The following is a 19,602-nucleotide window of genomic DNA, read 5'->3' on the forward strand; positions in this document are numbered from 1 at the left end:
ACTATCAAAAACCAGCGGTTTGAATCAACACACATTTCTTGGTAGAATCATGCAGGACTGAAATTTTTGATGTTTTTCTACTCCTCTCATGAGCCCAAACAAGTCTCTAAAAGCATGAGTTTGCAACTACTTTACTTTTGGAGAAAATTCAAAACATTCATTATTCAATAGAGCCCAATAGCAAAAACCAGCGTTTTGAATGAAGAATCACATTTCTTGGTAGAATCATGCAGGATTGAAATTTTTGATGTTTTTTACTCCTCTCAACAGCCCAAACAAGTTTCTAAAAGGATGAGTTTGCAACTACTTTACTTTTGGAGAAAATTCAAAACATTCATTATTCAATAGGGCCCAAACTATCAAAAACCAGCGGTTTCAATGAACACACATTTCTTGGTAGAATCATGCAGGACTGAAATTTTTGATGTTTTTCTACTCCTCTCATGAGCCCAAACAAGTCTCTAAAAGCATGAGTTTGCAACTATTTACTTTTGGAGAAAATTCAAAACATTCATTATTCAATAGAGCCCAATAGCAAAAACCAGAGTTTTGAATGAAGAATCACATTTCTTGGTAGAATCATGCAGGATTGAAATTTTTGATGGTTTTTTACTCCTCTCAACAGCCCAAACAAGTTTCTAAAAGGATGAGTTTGTAACTACTTTACTTTTGGAGAAAATTCAAAACATTCATTATTCAATAGGGCCCAAACTATCAAAAACCAGCGGTTTGAATCAACACACATTTCTTGGTAGAATCATGCAGGACTGAAATTTTTGATGTTTTTCTACTCCTCTCATGAGCCCAAACAAGTCTCTAAAAGCATGAGTTTGCAACTACTTTACTTTTGGAGAAAATTCAAAACATTCACTATTCAATAGAGCCCAATAGCAAAAATCAGGTTTTGAATGAAGAATCACATTTCTTGGTAGAATCATGCAAGATTGAAATTTTTGATGGTTTTTTACTCCTCTCAACAGCCCAAACAAGTTTCTAAAAGGATGAGTTTGCAACTACTTTACTTTTGGAGAAAATTCAAAACATTCATTATTCAATAGGGCCCAAACTATCAAAAACCAGCGGTTTCAATGAACACACATTTCTTGGTAGAATCATGCAGGACTGAAATTTTTGATGTTTTTCTACTCCTCTCATGAGCCCAAACAAGTCTCTAAAAGCATGAGTTTGCAACTACTTTACTTTTGGAGAAAATTCAAAACATTCATTATTCAATAGAGCCCAATAGCAAAAACCAGCGTTTTGAATGAAGAATCACATTTCTTGGTAGAATCATGCAGGATTGAAATTTTTGATGGTTTTTTACTCCTCTCAACAGCCCAAACAAGTTTCTAAAAGGATGAGTTTGCAACTACTTTACTTTTGGAGAAAATTCAAAACATTCATTATTCAATAGGGCCCAAACTATCAAAAACCAGCGGTTTCAATGAACACACATTTCTTGGTAGAATCATGCAGGACTGAAATTTTTGATGTTTTTCTACTCCTCTCATGAGCCCAAACAAGTCTCTAAAAGCATGAGTTTGCAACTACTTTACTTTTGGAGAAAATTCAAAACATTCATTATTCAATAGGGCCCAAACTATCAAAAACCAGCGGTTTGAATCAACACACATTTCTTGGTAGAATCATGCAGGACTGAAATTTTTGATGTTTTTCTACTCCTCTCATGAGCCCAAACAAGTCTCTAAAAGCATGAGTTTGCAACTACTTTACTTTTGGAGAAAATTCAAAACATTCATTATTCAATAAAGCCCAATAGCAAAAAACAGCGTTTTGAATGAAGAATCACATTTCTTGGTAGAATCATGCAGGATTGAAATTTTTGATGGTTTTTTACTCCTCTCAACAGCCCAAACAAGTTTCTAAAAGGATGAGTTTGCAACTACTTTACTTTTGGAGAAAATTCAAAACATTCATTATTCAATAGGGCCCAAACTATCAAAAACCAGCCGTTTCAATGAACACACATGTCTTGGTAGAATCATGCAGGACTGAAATTTTTGATGTTTTTCTACTCATCTCATGAGCCCAAACAAGTCTCTAAAAGCATGAGTTTGCAACTAATTTACTTTTGGAGAAAATTCAAAACATTCATTATTCAATAGAGCCCAATAGCAAAAACCAGCGTTTTGAATGAAGAATCACATTTCTTGGTAGAATCATGCAGGTTTAAAATTTTTGATGGTTTTTTACTCCTCTCAACAGCCCAAACAAGTTTCTAAAAGGATGAGTTTGCAACTACTTTACTTTTGGAGAAAATTCAAAACATTCATTATTCAATAGGGCCCAAACTATCAAAAACCAGCGGTTTGAATGAACACATTTCTTGGTAGAATCATGCAGGACTGAAATTTTTGATGTTTTTCTACTCCTCTCATGAGCCCAAACAAGTCTCTAAAAGCATGAGTTTGCAACTACTTTACTTTTGGAGAAAATTCAAAACATTCACTATTCAATAGAGCCCAATAGCAAAAATCAGGTTTTGAATGAAGAATCACATTTCTTGGTAAAATCATGCAGGATTGAAATTTTTGATGGTTTTTTACTCCTCTCAGCAGCCCAAACAAGTTTCTAAAAGGATGAGTTTGCAACTACTTTACTTTTGGAGAAAATTCAAAACATTCATTATTCAATAAAGCCCAATAGCAAAAAACAGCGTTTTGAATGAAGAATCACATTTCTTGGTAGAATCATGCAGGATTGAAATTTTTGATGGTTTTTTACTCCTCTCAACAGCCCAAACAAGTTTCTAAAAGGATGAGTTTGCAACTACTTTACTTTTGGAGAAAATTCAAAACATTCATTATTCAATAGGGCCCAAACTATCAAAAACCAGCCGTTTCAATGAACACACATGTCTTGGTAGAATCATGCAGGACTGAAATTTTTGATGTTTTTCTACTCATCTCATGAGCCCAAACAAGTCTCTAAAAGCATGAGTTTGCAACTAATTTACTTTTGGAGAAAATTCAAAACATTCATTATTCAATAGAGCCCAATAGCAAAAACCAGCGTTTTGAATGAAGAATCACATTTCTTGGTAGAATCATGCAGGTTTAAAATTTTTGATGGTTTTTTACTCCTCTCAACAGCCCAAACAAGTTTCTAAAAGGATGAGTTTGCAACTACTTTACTTTTGGAGAAAATTCAAAACATTCATTATTCAATAGGGCCCAAACTATCAAAAACCAGCGGTTTGAATGAACACATTTCTTGGTAGAATCATGCAGGACTGAAATTTTTGATGTTTTTCTACTCCTCTCATGAGCCCAAACAAGTCTCTAAAAGCATGAGTTTGCAACTACTTTACTTTTGGAGAAAATTCAAAACATTCACTATTCAATAGAGCCCAATAGCAAAAATCAGGTTTTGAATGAAGAATCACATTTCTTGGTAAAATCATGCAGGATTGAAATTTTTGATGGTTTTTTACTCCTCTCAGCAGCCCAAACAAGTTTCTAAAAGGATGAGTTTGCAACTACTTTACTTTTGGAGAAAATTCAAAACATTCATTATTCAATAGGGCCCAAACTATCAAAAACCAGCGGTTTCAATGAACACACATTTCTTGGTAGAATCATGCAGGACTGAAATTTTTGATGTTTTTCTACTCCTCTCATGAGCCCAAACAAGTCTCTAAAAGCATGAGTTTGCAACTACTTTACTTTTGGAGAAAATTCAAAACATTCATTATTCAATAGAGCCCAATAGCAAAAACCATGGTTTTGAATGAAGAATCACATTTCTTGGTAGAATCATGCAGGATTGAAATTTTTGATGGTTTTTTACTCCTCTCAACAGCCCAAACAAGTTTCTAAAAGGATGAGTTTGCAACTACTTTACTTTTGGAGAAAATTCAAAACATTCATTATTCAATAGGGCCCAAACTATCAAAAACCAGCGGTTTGAATGAACACATTTCTTGGTAGAATCATGCAGGACTGAAATTTTTGATGTTTTTCTACTCCTTTCATGAGCCCAAACAAGTCTCTAAAAGCAAGAGTTTGCAACTACTTTACTTTTGGAGAAAATTCAAAACATTCACTATTCAATAGAGCCCAATAGCAAAAATCAGGTTTTGAATGAAGAATCACATTTCTTGGTAAAATCATGCAGGATTGTAATTTTTGATGGTTTTTTACTCCTCTCAACAGCCCAAACAAGTTTCTAAAAGGATGAGTTTGCAACTACTTTACTTTTGGAGAAAATTCAAAACATTCATTATTCAATAGGGCCCAAACTATCAAAAACCAGCGGTTTCAATGAACACACATTTCTTGGTAGAATCATGCAGGACTCAAATTTTTGATGTTTTTCTACTCCTCTCATGAGCCCAAACAAGTCTCTAAAAGCATGAGTTTGCAACTACTTTACTTTTGGAGAAAATTCAAAACATTCATTATTCAATAGAGCCCAATAGCAAAAACCAGCGTTTTGAATGAAGAATCACATTTCTTGGTAGAATCATGCAGGATTGAAATTTTTGATGGTTTTTTACTCCTCTCAACAGCCCAAACAAGTTTCTAAAAGGATGAGTTTGCAACTACTTTACTTTTGGAGAAAATTCAAAACATTCATTATTCAATAGGGCCCAAACTATCAAAAACCAGCCGTTTCAATGAACACACATTTCTTGGTAGAATCATGCAGGACTGAAATTTTTGATGTTTTTCTACTCCTCTCATGAGCCCAAACAAGTCTCTAAAAGCATGAGTTTGCAACTACTTTACTTTTGGAGAAAATTCAAAACATTCATTATTCAATAGAGCCCAATAGCAAAAACCAGCGTTTTGAATGAAGAATCACATTTCTTGGTAGAATCATGCAGGATTGAAATTTTTGATGGTTTTTTACTCCTCTCAACAGCCCAAACAAGTTTCTAAAAGGATGAGTTTGCAACTACTTTACTTTTGGAGAAAATTCAAAACATTCATTATTCAATAGGGCCCAAACTATCAAAAACCAGCCGTTTCAATGAACACACATGTCTTGGTAGAATCATGCAGGACTGAAATTTTTGATGTTTTTCTACTCCTCTCATGAGCCCAAACAAGTCTCTAAAAGCATGAGTTTGCAACTACTTTACTTTTGGAGAAAATTCAAAACATTCACTATTCAATAGAGCCCAATAGCAAAAATCAGGTTTTGAATGAAGAATCACATTTCTTGGTAGAATCATGCAAGATTGAAATTTTTGATGGTTTTTTACTCCTCTCAACAGCCCAAACAAGTTTCTAAAAGGATGAGTTTGCAACTACTTTACTTTTGGAGAAAATTCAAAACATTCATTATTCAATAGGGCCCAAACTATCAAAAACCAGCGGTTTCAATGAACACACATTTCTTGGTAGAATCATGCAGGACTGAAATTTTTGATGTTTTTCTACTCCTCTCATGAGCCCAAACAAGTCTCTAAAAGCATGAGTTTGCAACTACTTTACTTTTGGAGAAAATTCAAAACATTCATTATTCAATAGGGCCCAAACTATCAAAAACCAGCGGTTTGAATCAACACACATTTCTTGGTAGAATCATGCAGGACTGAAATTTTTGATGTTTTTCTACTCCTCTCATGAGCCCAAACAAGTCTCTAAAAGCATGAGTTTGCAACTACTTTACTTTTGGAGAAAATTCAAAACATTCATTATTCAATAGAGCCCAATAGCAAAAACCAGCGTTTTGAATGAAGAATCACATTTCTTGGTAGAATCATGCAGGATGGAAATTTTTGATGGTTTTTTACTCCTCTCAACAGCCCAAACAAGTTTCTAAAAGGATGAGTTTGCAACTACTTTACTTTTGGAGAAAATTCAAAACATTCATTATTCAATAGGGCCCAAACTATCAAAAACCAGCGGTTTCAATGAACACACATTTCTTGGTAGAATCATGCAGGACTGAAATTTTTGATGTTTTTCTACTCCTCTCATGAGCCCAAACAAGTCTCTAAAAGCATGAGTTTGCAACTACTTTACTTTTGGAGAAAATTCAAAACATTCATTATTCAATAGAGCCCAATAGCAAAAACCAGCGTTTTGAATGAAGAATCACATTTCTTGGTAGAATCATGCAGGATTGAAATTTTTGATGGTTTTTTACTCCTCTCAACAGCCCAAACAAGTTTCTAAAAGGATGAGTTTGTAACTACTTTACTTTTGGAGAAAATTCAAAACATTCATTATTCAATAGGGCCCAAACTATCAAAAACCAGCGGTTTGAATGAACACATTTCTTGGTAGAATCATGCAGGACTGAAATTTTTGATGTTTTTCTACTCCTCTCATGAGCCCAAACAAGTCTCTAAAAGCATGAGTTTGCAACTACTTTACTTTTGGAGAAAATTCAAAACATTCACTATTCAATAGAGCCCAATAGCAAAAATCAGGTTTTGAATGAAGAATCACATTTCTTGGTAAAATCATGCAGGATTGAAATTTTTGATGGTTTTTTACTCCTCTCAACAGCCCAAACAAGTTTCTAAAAGGATGAGTTTGCAACTACTTTACTTTTGGAGAAAATTCAAAACATTCATTATTCAATAGGGCCCAAACTATCAAAAACCAGCGGTTTGAATCAACACACATTTCTTGGTAGAATCATGCAGGACTGAAATTTTTGATGTTTTTCTACTCCTCTCATGAGCCCAAACAAGTCTCTAAAAGCATGAGTTTGCAACTACTTTACTTTTGGAGAAAATTCAAAACATTCATTATTCAATAGAGCCCAATAGCAAAAACCAGCGTTTTGAATGAAGAATCACATTTCTTGGTAGAATCATGCAGGATTGAAATTTTTGATGGTTTTTTACTCCTCTCAACAGCCCAAACAAGTTTCTAAAAGGATGAGTTTGCAACTACTTTACTTTTGGAGAAAATTCAAAACATTCATTATTCAATAGGGCCCAAACTATCAAAAACCAGCCGTTTCAATGAACACACATGTCTTGGTAGAATCATGCAGGACTGAAATTTTTGATGTTTTTCTACTCATCTCATGAGCCCAAACAAGTCTCTAAAAGCATGAGTTTGCAACTACTTTACTTTTGGAGAAAATTCAAAACATTCATTATTCAATAGAGCCCAATAGCAAAAACCAGCGTTTTGAATGAAGAATCACATTTCTTGGTAGAATCATGCAGGATTGAAATTTTTGATGGTTTTTTACTCCTCTCAACAGCCCAAACAAGTTTCTAAAAGGATGAGTTTGCAACTACTTTACTTTTGGAGAAAATTCAAAACATTCATTATTCAATAGGGCCCAAACTATCAAAAACCAGCGGTTTCAATGAACACACATTTCTTGGTAGAATCATGCAGGACTGAAATTTTTGATGTTTTTCTACTCCTCTCATGAGCCCAAACAAGTCTCTAAAAGCATGAGTTTGCAACTACTTTACTTTTGGAGAAAATTCAAAACATTCATTATTCAATAGAGCCCAATAGCAAAAACCAGCGTTTTGAATGAAGAATCACATTTCTTGGTAGAATCATGCAGGATTGAAATTTTTGATGGTTTTTTACTCCTCTCAACAGCCCAAACAAGTTTCTAAAAGGATGAGTTTGCAACTACTTTACTTTTGGAGAAAATTCAAAACATTCATTATTCAATAGGGCCCAAACTATCAAAAACCAGCGGTTTGAATGAACACATTTCTTGGTAGAATCATGCAGGACTGAAATTTTTGATGTTTTTCTACTCCTCTCATGAGCCCAAACAAGTCTCTAAAAGCATGAGTTTGCAACTACTTTACTTTTGGAGAAAATTCAAAACATTCACTATTCAATAGAGCCCAATAGCAAAAATCAGGTTTTGAATGAAGAATCACATTTCTTGGTAGAATCATGCAAGATTGAAATTTTTGATGGTTTTTTACTCCTCTCAACAGCCCAAACAAGTTTCTAAAAGGATGAGTTTGCAACTACTTTACTTTTGGAGAAAATTCAAAACATTCATTATTCAATAGGGCCCAAACTATCAAAAACCAGCGGTTTCAATGAACACACATTTCTTGGTAGAATCATGCAGGACTGAAATTTTTGATGTTTTTCTACTCCTCTCATGAGCCCAAACAAGTCTCTAAAAGCATGAGTTTGCAACTACTTTACTTTTGGAGAAAATTCAAAACATTCATTATTCAATAGAGCCCAATAGCAAAAACCAGCGTTTTGAATGAAGAATCACATTTCTTGGTAGAATCATGCAGGATTGAAATTTTTGATGGTTTTTTACTCCTCTCAACAGCCCAAACAAGTTTCTAAAAGGATGAGTTTGCAACTACTTTACTTTTGGAGAAAATTCAAAACATTCATTATTCAATAGGGCCCAAACTATCAAAAACCAGCGGTTTCAATGAACACACATTTCTTGGTAGAATCATGCAGGACTGAAATTTTTGATGTTTTTCTACTCCTCTCATGAGCCCAAACAAGTCTCTAAAAGCATGAGTTTGCAACTACTTTACTTTTGGAGAAAATTCAAAACATTCATTATTCAATAGGGCCCAAACTATCAAAAACCAGCGGTTTGAATCAACACACATTTCTTGGTAGAATCATGCAGGACTGAAATTTTTGATGTTTTTCTACTCCTCTCATGAGCCCAAACAAGTCTCTAAAAGCATGAGTTTGCAACTACTTTACTTTTGGAGAAAATTCAAAACATTCATTATTCAATAGAGCCCAATAGCAAAAACCAGCGTTTTGAATGAAGAATCACATTTCTTGGTAGAATCATGCAGGATGGAAATTTTTGATGGTTTTTTACTCCTCTCAACAGCCCAAACAAGTTTCTAAAAGGATGAGTTTGCAACTACTTTACTTTTGGAGAAAATTCAAAACATTCATTATTCAATAGGGCCCAAACTATCAAAAACCAGCGGTTTCAATGAACACACATTTCTTGGTAGAATCATGCAGGACTGAAATTTTTGATGTTTTTCTACTCCTCTCATGAGCCCAAACAAGTCTCTAAAAGCATGAGTTTGCAACTACTTTACTTTTGGAGAAAATTCAAAACATTCATTATTCAATAGAGCCCAATAGCAAAAACCAGCGTTTTGAATGAAGAATCACATTTCTTGGTAGAATCATGCAGGATTGAAATTTTTGATGGTTTTTTACTCCTCTCAACAGCCCAAACAAGTTTCTAAAAGGATGAGTTTGTAACTACTTTACTTTTGGAGAAAATTCAAAACATTCATTATTCAATAGGGCCCAAACTATCAAAAACCAGCGGTTTGAATCAACACACATTTCTTGGTAGAATCATGCAGGACTGAAATTTTTGATGTTTTTCTACTCCTCTCATGAGCCCAAACAAGTCTCTAAAAGCATGAGTTTGCAACTACTTTACTTTTGGAGAAAATTCAAAACATTCACTATTCAATAGAGCCCAATAGCAAAAATCAGGTTTTGAATGAAGAATCACATTTCTTGGTAAAATCATGCAGGATTGAAATTTTTGATGGTTTTTTACTCCTCTCAACAGCCCAAACAAGTTTCTAAAAGGATGAGTTTGCAACTACTTTACTTTTGGAGAAAATTCAAAACATTCATTATTCAATAGGGCCCAAACTATCAAAAACCAGCCGTTTCAATGAACACACATTTCTTGGTAGAATCATGCAGGACTGAAATTTTTGATGTTTTTCTACTCCTCTCATGAGCCCAAACAAGTCTCTAAAAGCATGAGTTTGCAACTACTTTACTTTTGGAGAAAATTCAAAACATTCATTATTCAATAGAGCCCAATAGCAAAAACCAGCGTTTTGAATGAAGAATCACATTTCTTGGTAGAATCATGCAGGATTGAAATTTTTGATGGTTTTTTTACTCCTCTCAACAGCCCAAACAAGTTTCTAAAAGGATGAGTTTGCAACTACTTTACTTTTGGAGAAAATTCAAAACATTCATTATTCAATAGGTCCCAAACTATCAAAAACCAGCGGTTTGAATGAACACATTTCTTGGTAGAATCATGCAGGACTGAAATTTTTGATGTTTTTCTACTCCTCTCATGAGCCCAAACAAGTCTCTAAAAGCATGAGTTTGCAACTACTTTACTTTTGGAGAAAATTCAAAACATTCATTATTCAATAGGGCCCAAACTATCAAAAACCAGCGGTTTGAATCAACACACATTTCTTGGTAGAATCATGCAGGACTGAAATTTTTGATGTTTTTCTACTCCTCTCATGAGCCCAAACAAGTCTCTAAAAGCATGAGTTTGCAACTACTTTACTTTTGGAGAAAATTCAAAACATTCATTATTCAATAGAGCCCAATAGCAAAAACCAGCGTTTTGAATGAAGAATCACATTTCTTGGTAGAATCATGCAGGATTGAAATTTTTGATGGTTTTTTACTCCTCTCAACAGCCCAAACAAGTTTCTAAAAGGATGAGTTTGCAACTACTTTACTTTTGGAGAAAATTCAAAACATTCATTATTCAATAGGGCCCAAACTATCAAAAACCAGCGGTTTCAATGAACACACATTTCTTGGTAGAATCATGCAGGACTGAAATTTTTGATGTTTTTCTACTCCTCTCATGAGCCCAAACAAGTCTCTAAAAGCATGAGTTTGCAACTACTTTACTTTTGGAGAAAATTCAAAACATTCATTATTCAATAGAGCCCAATAGCAAAAACCAGCGTTTTGAATGAAGAATCACATTTCTTGGTAGAATCATGCAGGATTGAAATTTTTGATGGTTTTTTACTCCTCTCAACAGCCCAAACAAGTTTCTAAAAGGATGAGTTTGTAACTACTTTACTTTTGGAGAAAATTCAAAACATTCATTATTCAATAGGGCCCAAACTATCAAAAACCAGCGGTTTGAATCAACACACATTTCTTGGTAGAATCATGCAGGACTGAAATTTTTGATGTTTTTCTACTCCTCTCATGAGCCCAAACAAGTCTCTAAAAGCATGAGTTTGCAACTACTTTACTTTTGGAGAAAATTCAAAACATTCACTATTCAATAGAGCCCAATAGCAAAAATCAGGTTTTGAATGAAGAATCACATTTCTTGGTAAAATCATGCAGGATTGAAATTTTTGATGGTTTTTTACTCCTCTCAACAGCCCAAACAAGTTTCTAAAAGGATGAGTTTGCAACTACTTTACTTTTGGAGAAAATTCAAAACATTCATTATTCAATAGGGCCCAAACTATCAAAAACCAGCCGTTTCAATGAACACACATTTCTTGGTAGAATCATGCAGGACTGAAATTTTTGATGTTTTTCTACTCCTCTCATGAGCCCAAACAAGTCTCTAAAAGCATGAGTTTGCAACTACTTTACTTTTGGAGAAAATTCAAAACATTCATTATTCAATAGAGCCCAATAGCAAAAACCAGCGTTTTGAATGAAGAATCACATTTCTTGGTAGAATCATGCAGGATTGAAATTTTTGATGGTTTTTTTACTCCTCTCAACAGCCCAAACAAGTTTCTAAAAGGATGAGTTTGCAACTACTTTACTTTTGGAGAAAATTCAAAACATTCATTATTCAATAGGTCCCAAACTATCAAAAACCAGCGGTTTGAATGAACACATTTCTTGGTAGAATCATGCAGGACTGAAATTTTTGATGTTTTTCTACTCCTCTCATGAGCCCAAACAAGTCTCTAAAAGCATGAGTTTGCAACTACTTTACTTTTGGAGAAAATTCAAAACATTCATTATTCAATAGGGCCCAAACTATCAAAAACCAGCGGTTTGAATCAACACACATTTCTTGGTAGAATCATGCAGGACTGAAATTTTTGATGTTTTTCTACTCCTCTCATGAGCCCAAACAAGTCTCTAAAAGCATGAGTTTGCAACTACTTTACTTTTGGAGAAAATTCAAAACATTCATTATTCAATAAAGCCCAATAGCAAAAAACAGCGTTTTGAATGAAGAATCACATTTCTTGGTAGAATCATGCAGGATTGAAATTTTTGATGGTTTTTTACTCCTCTCAACAGCCCAAACAAGTTTCTAAAAGGATGAGTTTGCAACTACTTTACTTTTGGAGAAAATTCAAAACATTCATTATTCAATAGGGCCCAAACTATCAAAAACCAGCCGTTTCAATGAACACACATGTCTTGGTAGAATCATGCAGGACTGAAATTTTTGATGTTTTTCTACTCATCTCATGAGCCCAAACAAGTCTCTAAAAGCATGAGTTTGCAACTAATTTACTTTTGGAGAAAATTCAAAACATTCATTATTCAATAGAGCCCAATAGCAAAAACCAGCGTTTTGAATGAAGAATCACATTTCTTGGTAGAATCATGCAGGATTGAAATTTTTGATGGTTTTTTACTCCTCTCAACAGCCCAAACAAGTTTCTAAAAGGATGAGTTTGCAACTACTTTACTTTTGGAGAAAATTCAAAACATTCATTATTCAATAGGGCCCAAACTATCAAAAACCAGCGGTTTGAATGAACACATTTCTTGGTAGAATCATGCAGGACTGAAATTTTTGATGTTTTTCTACTCCTCTCATGAGCCCAAACAAGTCTCTAAAAGCATGAGTTTGCAACTACTTTACTTTTGGAGAAAATTCAAAACATTCACTATTCAATAGAGCCCAATAGCAAAAATCAGGTTTTGAATGAAGAATCACATTTCTTGGTAAAATCATGCAGGATTGAAATTTTTGATGGTTTTTTACTCCTCTCAGCAGCCCAAACAAGTTTCTAAAAGGATGAGTTTGCAACTACTTTACTTTTGGAGAAAATTCAAAACATTCATTATTCAATAGGGCCCAAACTATCAAAAACCAGCGGTTTCAATGAACACACATTTCTTGGTAGAATCATGCAGGACTGAAATTTTTGATGTTTTTCTACTCCTCTCATGAGCCCAAACAAGTCTCTAAAAGCATGAGTTTGCAACTACTTTACTTTTGGAGAAAATTCAAAACATTCATTATTCAATAGAGCCCAATAGCAAAAACCAGCGTTTTGAATGAAGAATCACATTTCTTGGTAGAATCATGCAGGATTGAAATTTTTGATGGTTTTTTACTCCTCTCAACAGCCCAAACAAGTTTCTAAAAGGATGAGTTTGCAACTACTTTACTTTTGGAGAAAATTCAAAACATTCATTATTCAATAGGGCCCAAACTATCAAAAACCAGCGGTTTCAATGAACACACATTTCTTGGTAGAATCATGCAGGACTGAAATTTTTGATGTTTTTCTACTCCTCTCATGAGCCCAAACAAGTCTCTAAAAGCATGAGTTTGCAACTACTTTACTTTTGGAGAAAATTCAAAACATTCATTATTCAATAGGGCCCAAACTATCAAAAACCAGCGGTTTGAATCAACACACATTTCTTGGTAGAATCATGCAGGACTGAAATTTTTGATGTTTTTCTACTCCTCTCATGAGCCCAAACAAGTCTCTAAAAGCATGAGTTTGCAACTACTTTACTTTTGGAGAAAATTCAAAACATTCATTATTCAATAGAGCCCAATAGCAAAAACCAGCGTTTTGAATGAAGAATCACATTTCTTGGTAGAATCATGCAGGATTGAAATTTTTGATGGTTTTTTACTCCTCTCAACAGCCCAAACAAGTTTCTAAAAGGATGAGTTTGCAACTACTTTACTTTTGGAGAAAATTCAAAACATTCATTATTCAATAGGGCCCAAACTATCAAAAACCAGCGGTTTCAATGAACACACATTTCTTGGTAGAATCATGCAGGACTGAAATTTTTGATGTTTTTCTACTCCTCTCATGAGCCCAAACAAGTCTCTAAAAGCATGAGTTTGCAACTATTTACTTTTGGAGAAAATTCAAAACATTCATTATTCAATAGAGCCCAATAGCAAAAACCAGCGTTTTGAATGAAGAATCACATTTCTTGGTAGAATCATGCAGGATTGAAATTTTTGATGGCTTTTTACTCCTCTCAACAGCCCAAACAAGTTTCTAAAAGGATGAGTTTGTAACTACTTTACTTTTGGAGAAAATTCAAAACATTCATTATTCAATAGGGCCCAAACTATCAAAAACCAGCGGTTTGAATCAACACACATTTCTTGGTAGAATCATGCAGGACTGAAATTTTTGATGTTTTTCTACTCCTCTCATGAGCCCAAACAAGTCTCTAAAAGCATGAGTTTGCAACTACTTTACTTTTGGAGAAAATTCAAAACATTCACTATTCAATAGAGCCCAATAGCAAAAATCAGGTTTTGAATGAAGAATCACATTTCTTGGTAGAATCATGCAAGATTGAAATTTTTGATGGTTTTTTACTCCTCTCAACAGCCCAAACAAGTTTCTAAAAGGATGAGTTTGCAACTACTTTACTTTTGGAGAAAATTCAAAACATTCATTATTCAATAGGGCCCAAACTATCAAAAACCAGCGGTTTCAATGAACACACATTTCTTGGTAGAATCATGCAGGACTGAAATTTTTGATGTTTTTCTACTCCTCTCATGAGCCCAAACAAGTCTCTAAAAGCATGAGTTTGCAACTACTTTACTTTTGGAGAAAATTCAAAACATTCATTATTCAATAGAGCCCAATAGCAAAAACCAGCGTTTTGAATGAAGAATCACATTTCTTGGTAGAATCATGCAGGATTGAAATTTTTGATGGTTTTTTACTCCTCTCAACAGCCCAAACAAGTTTCTAAAAGGATGAGTTTGCAACTACTTTACTTTTGGAGAAAATTCAAAACATTCATTATTCAATAGGGCCCAAACTATCAAAAACCAGCGGTTTCAATGAACACACATTTCTTGGTAGAATCATGCAGGACTGAAATTTTTGATGTTTTTCTACTCCTCTCATGAGCCCAAACAAGTCTCTAAAAGCATGAGTTTGCAACTACTTTACTTTTGGAGAAAATTCAAAACATTCATTATTCAATAGGGCCCAAACTATCAAAAACCAGCGGTTTGAATCAACACACATTTCTTGGTAGAATCATGCAGGACTGAAATTTTTGATGTTTTTCTACTCCTCTCATGAGCCCAAACAAGTCTCTAAAAGCATGAGTTTGCAACTACTTTACTTTTGGAGAAAATTCAAAACATTCATTATTCAATAAAGCCCAATAGCAAAAAACAGCGTTTTGAATGAAGAATCACATTTCTTGGTAGAATCATGCAGGATTGAAATTTTTGATGGTTTTTTACTCCTCTCAACAGCCCAAACAAGTTTCTAAAAGGATGAGTTTGCAACTACTTTACTTTTGGAGAAAATTCAAAACATTCATTATTCAATAGGGCCCAAACTATCAAAAACCAGCCGTTTCAATGAACACACATGTCTTGGTAGAATCATGCAGGACTGAAATTTTTGATGTTTTTCTACTCATCTCATGAGCCCAAACAAGTCTCTAAAAGCATGAGTTTGCAACTAATTTACTTTTGGAGAAAATTCAAAACATTCATTATTCAATAGAGCCCAATAGCAAAAACCAGCGTTTTGAATGAAGAATCACATTTCTTGGTAGAATCATGCAGGATTGAAATTTTTGATGGTTTTTTACTCCTCTCAACAGCCCAAACAAGTTTCTAAAAGGATGAGTTTGCAACTACTTTACTTTTGGAGAAAATTCAAAACATTCATTATTCAATAGGGCCCAAACTATCAAAAACCAGCGGTTTCAATGAACACACATTTCTTGGTAGAATCATGCAGGACTGAAATTTTTGATGTTTTTCTACTCCTCTCATGAGCCCAAACAAGTCTCTAAAAGCATGAGTTTGCAACTACTTTACTTTTGGAGAAAATTCAAAACATTCATTATTCAATAGGGCCCAAACTATCAAAAACCAGCGGTTTGAATCAACACACATTTCTTGGTAGAATCATGCAGGACTGAAATTTTTGATGTTTTTCTACTCCTCTCATGAGCCCAAACAAGTCTCTAAAAGCATGAGTTTGCAACTACTTTACTTTTGGAGAAAATTCAAAACATTCATTATTCAATAAAGCCCAATAGCAAAAAACAGCGTTTTGAATGAAGAATCACATTTCTTGGTAGAATCATGCAGGATTGAAATTTTTGATGGTTTTTTACTCCTCTCAACAGCCCAAACAAGTTTCTAAAAGGATGAGTTTGCAACTACTTTACTTTTGGAGAAAATTCAAAACATTCATTATTCAATAGGGCCCAAACTATCAAAAACCAGCCGTTTCAATGAACACACATGTCTTGGTAGAATCATGCAGGACTGAAATTTTTGATGTTTTTCTACTCATCTCATGAGCCCAAACAAGTCTCTAAAAGCATGAGTTTGCAACTAATTTACTTTTGGAGAAAATTCAAAACATTCATTATTCAATAGAGCCCAATAGCAAAAACCAGCGTTTTGAATGAAGAATCACATTTCTTGGTAGAATCATGCAGGATTAAAATTTTTGATGGTTTTTTACTCCTCTCAACAGCCCAAACAAGTTTCTAAAAGGATGAGTTTGCAACTACTTTACTTTTGGAGAAAATTCAAAACATTCATTATTCAATAGGGCCCAAACTATCAAAAACCAGCGGTTTGAATGAACACATTTCTTGGTAGAATCATGCAGGACTGAAATTTTTGATGTTTTTCTACTCCTCTCATGAGCCCAAACAAGTCTCTAAAAGCATGAGTTTGCAACTACTTTACTTTTGGAGAAAATTCAAAACATTCACTATTCAATAGAGCCCAATAGCAAAAATCAGGTTTTGAATGAAGAATCACATTTCTTGGTAAAATCATGCAGGATTGAAATTTTTGATGGTTTTTTACTCCTCTCAGCAGCCCAAACAAGTTTCTAAAAGGATGAGTTTGCAACTACTTTACTTTTGGAGAAAATTCAAAACATTCATTATTCAATAGGGCCCAAACTATCAAAAACCAGCGGTTTCAATGAACACACATTTCTTGGTAGAATCATGCAGGACTGAAATTTTTGATGTTTTTCTACTCCTCTCATGAGCCCAAACAAGTCTCTAAAAGCATGAGTTTGCAACTACTTTACTTTTGGAGAAAATTCAAAACATTCATTATTCAATAGAGCCCAATAGCAAAAACCATGGTTTTGAATGAAGAATCACATTTCTTGGTAGAATCATGCAGGATTGAAATTTTTGATGGTTTTTTACTCCTCTCAACAGCCCAAACAAGTTTCTAAAAGGATGAGTTTGCAACTACTTTACTTTTGGAGAAAATTCAAAACATTCATTATTCAATAGGGCCCAAACTATCAAAAACCAGCGGTTTGAATGAACACATTTCTTGGTAGAATCATGCAGGACTGAAATTTTTGATGTTTTTCTACTCCTTTCATGAGCCCAAACAAGTCTCTAAAAGCAAGAGTTTGCAACTACTTTACTTTTGGAGAAAATTCAAAACATTCACTATTCAATAGAGCCCAATAGCAAAAATCAGGTTTTGAATGAAGAATCACATTTCTTGGTAAAATCATGCAGGATTGTAATTTTTGATGGTTTTTTACTCCTCTCAACAGCCCAAACAAGTTTCTAAAAGGATGAGTTTGCAACTACTTTACTTTTGGAGAAAATTCAAAACATTCATTATTCAATAGGGCCCAAACTATCAAAAACCAGCGGTTTCAATGAACACACATTTCTTGGTAGAATCATGCAGGACTGAAATTTTTGATGTTTTTCTACTCCTCTCATGAGCCCAAACAAGTCTCTAAAAGCATGAGTTTGCAACTACTTTACTTTTGGAGAAAATTCAAAACATTCATTATTCAATAGAGCCCAATAGCAAAAACCAGCGTTTTGAATGAAGAATCACATTTCTTGGTAGAATCATGCAGGATTGAAATTTTTGATGGTTTTTTACTCCTCTCAACAGCCCAAACAAGTTTCTAAAAGGATGAGTTTGCAACTACTTTACTTTTGGAGAAAATTCAAAACATTCATTATTCAATAGGGCCCAAACTATCAAAAACCAGCGGTTTCAATGAACACACATTTCTTGGTAGAATCATGCAGGACTGAAATTTTTGATGTTTTTCTACTCCTCTCATGAGCCCAAACAAGTCTCTAAAAGCATGAGTTTGCAACTACTTTACTTTTGGAGAAAATTCAAAACATTCATTATTCAATAGAGCCCAATAGCAAAAACCAGCGTTTTGAATGAAGAATCACATTTCTTGGTAGAATCATGCAGGATTGAAATTTTTGATGGTTTTTTTACTCCTCTCAACAGCCCAAACAAGTTTCTAAAAGGATGAGTTTGCAACTACTTTACTTTTGGAGAAAATTCAAAACATTCATTATTCAATAGGTCCCAAACTATCAAAAACCAGCGGTTTGAATGAACACATTTCTTGGTAGAATCATGCAGGACTGAAATTTTTGATGTTTTTCTACTCCTCTCATGAGCCCAAACAAGTCTCTAAAAGCATGAGTTTGCAACTACTTTACTTTTGGAGAAAATTCAAAACATTCATTATTCAATAGGGCCCAAACTATCAAAAACCAGCGGTTTGAATCAACACACATTTCTTGGTAGAATCATGCAGGACTGAAATTTTTGATGTTTTTCTACTCCTCTCATGAGCCCAAACAAGTCTCTAAAAGCATGAGTTTGCAACTACTTTACTTTTGGAGAAAATTCAAAACATTCATTATTCAATAAAGCCCAATAGCAAAAAACAGCGTTTTGAATGAAGAATCACATTTCTTGGTAGAATCATGCAGGATTGAAATTTTTGATGGTTTTTTACTCCTCTCAACAGCCCAAACAAGTTTCTAAAAGGATGAGTTTGCAACTACTTTACTTTTGGAGAAAATTCAAAACATTCATTATTCAATAGGGCCCAAACTATCAAAAACCAGCCGTTTCAATGAACACACATGTCTTGGTAGAATCATGCAGGACTGAAATTTTTGATGTTTTTCTACTCATCTCATGAGCCCAAACAAGTCTCTAAAAGCATGAGTTTGCAACTAATTTACTTTTGGAGAAAATTCAAAACATTCATTATTCAATAGAGCCCAATAGCAAAAACCAGCGTTTTGAATGAAGAATCACATTTCTTGGTAGAATCATGCAGGATTGAAATTTTTGATGGTTTTTTACTCCTCTCAACAGCCCAAACAAGTTTCTAAAAGGATGAGTTTGCAACTACTTTACTTTTGGAGAAAATTCAAAACATTCATTATTCAATAGGGCCCAAACTATCAAAAACCAGCGGTTTGAATGAACACATTTCTTGGTAGAATCATGCAGGACTGAAATTTTTGATGTTTTTCTACTCCTCTCATGAGCCCAAACAAGTCTCTAAAAGCATGAGTTTGCAACTACTTTACTTTTGGAGAAAATTCAAAACATTCACTATTCAATAGAGCCCAATAGCAAAAATCAGGTTTTGAATGAAGAATCACATTTCTTGGTAAAATCATGCAGGATTGAAATTTTTGATGGTTTTTTACTCCTCTCAGCAGCCCAAACAAGTTTCTAAAAGGATGAGTTTGCAACTACTTTACTTTTGGAGAAAATTCAAAACATTCATTATTCAATAGGGCCCAAACTATCAAAAACCAGCGGTTTCAATGAACACACATTTCTTGGTAGAATCATGCAGGACTG

The sequence above is a fragment of the Dendrobates tinctorius genome, unplaced genomic scaffold, assembly GCF_039654945.1.
Source record: "Dendrobates tinctorius isolate UK_male_01 unplaced genomic scaffold, ASM3965494v1 ptg000125l, whole genome shotgun sequence".
NCBI lineage: Eukaryota > Metazoa > Chordata > Amphibia > Anura > Dendrobatidae > Dendrobates > Dendrobates tinctorius.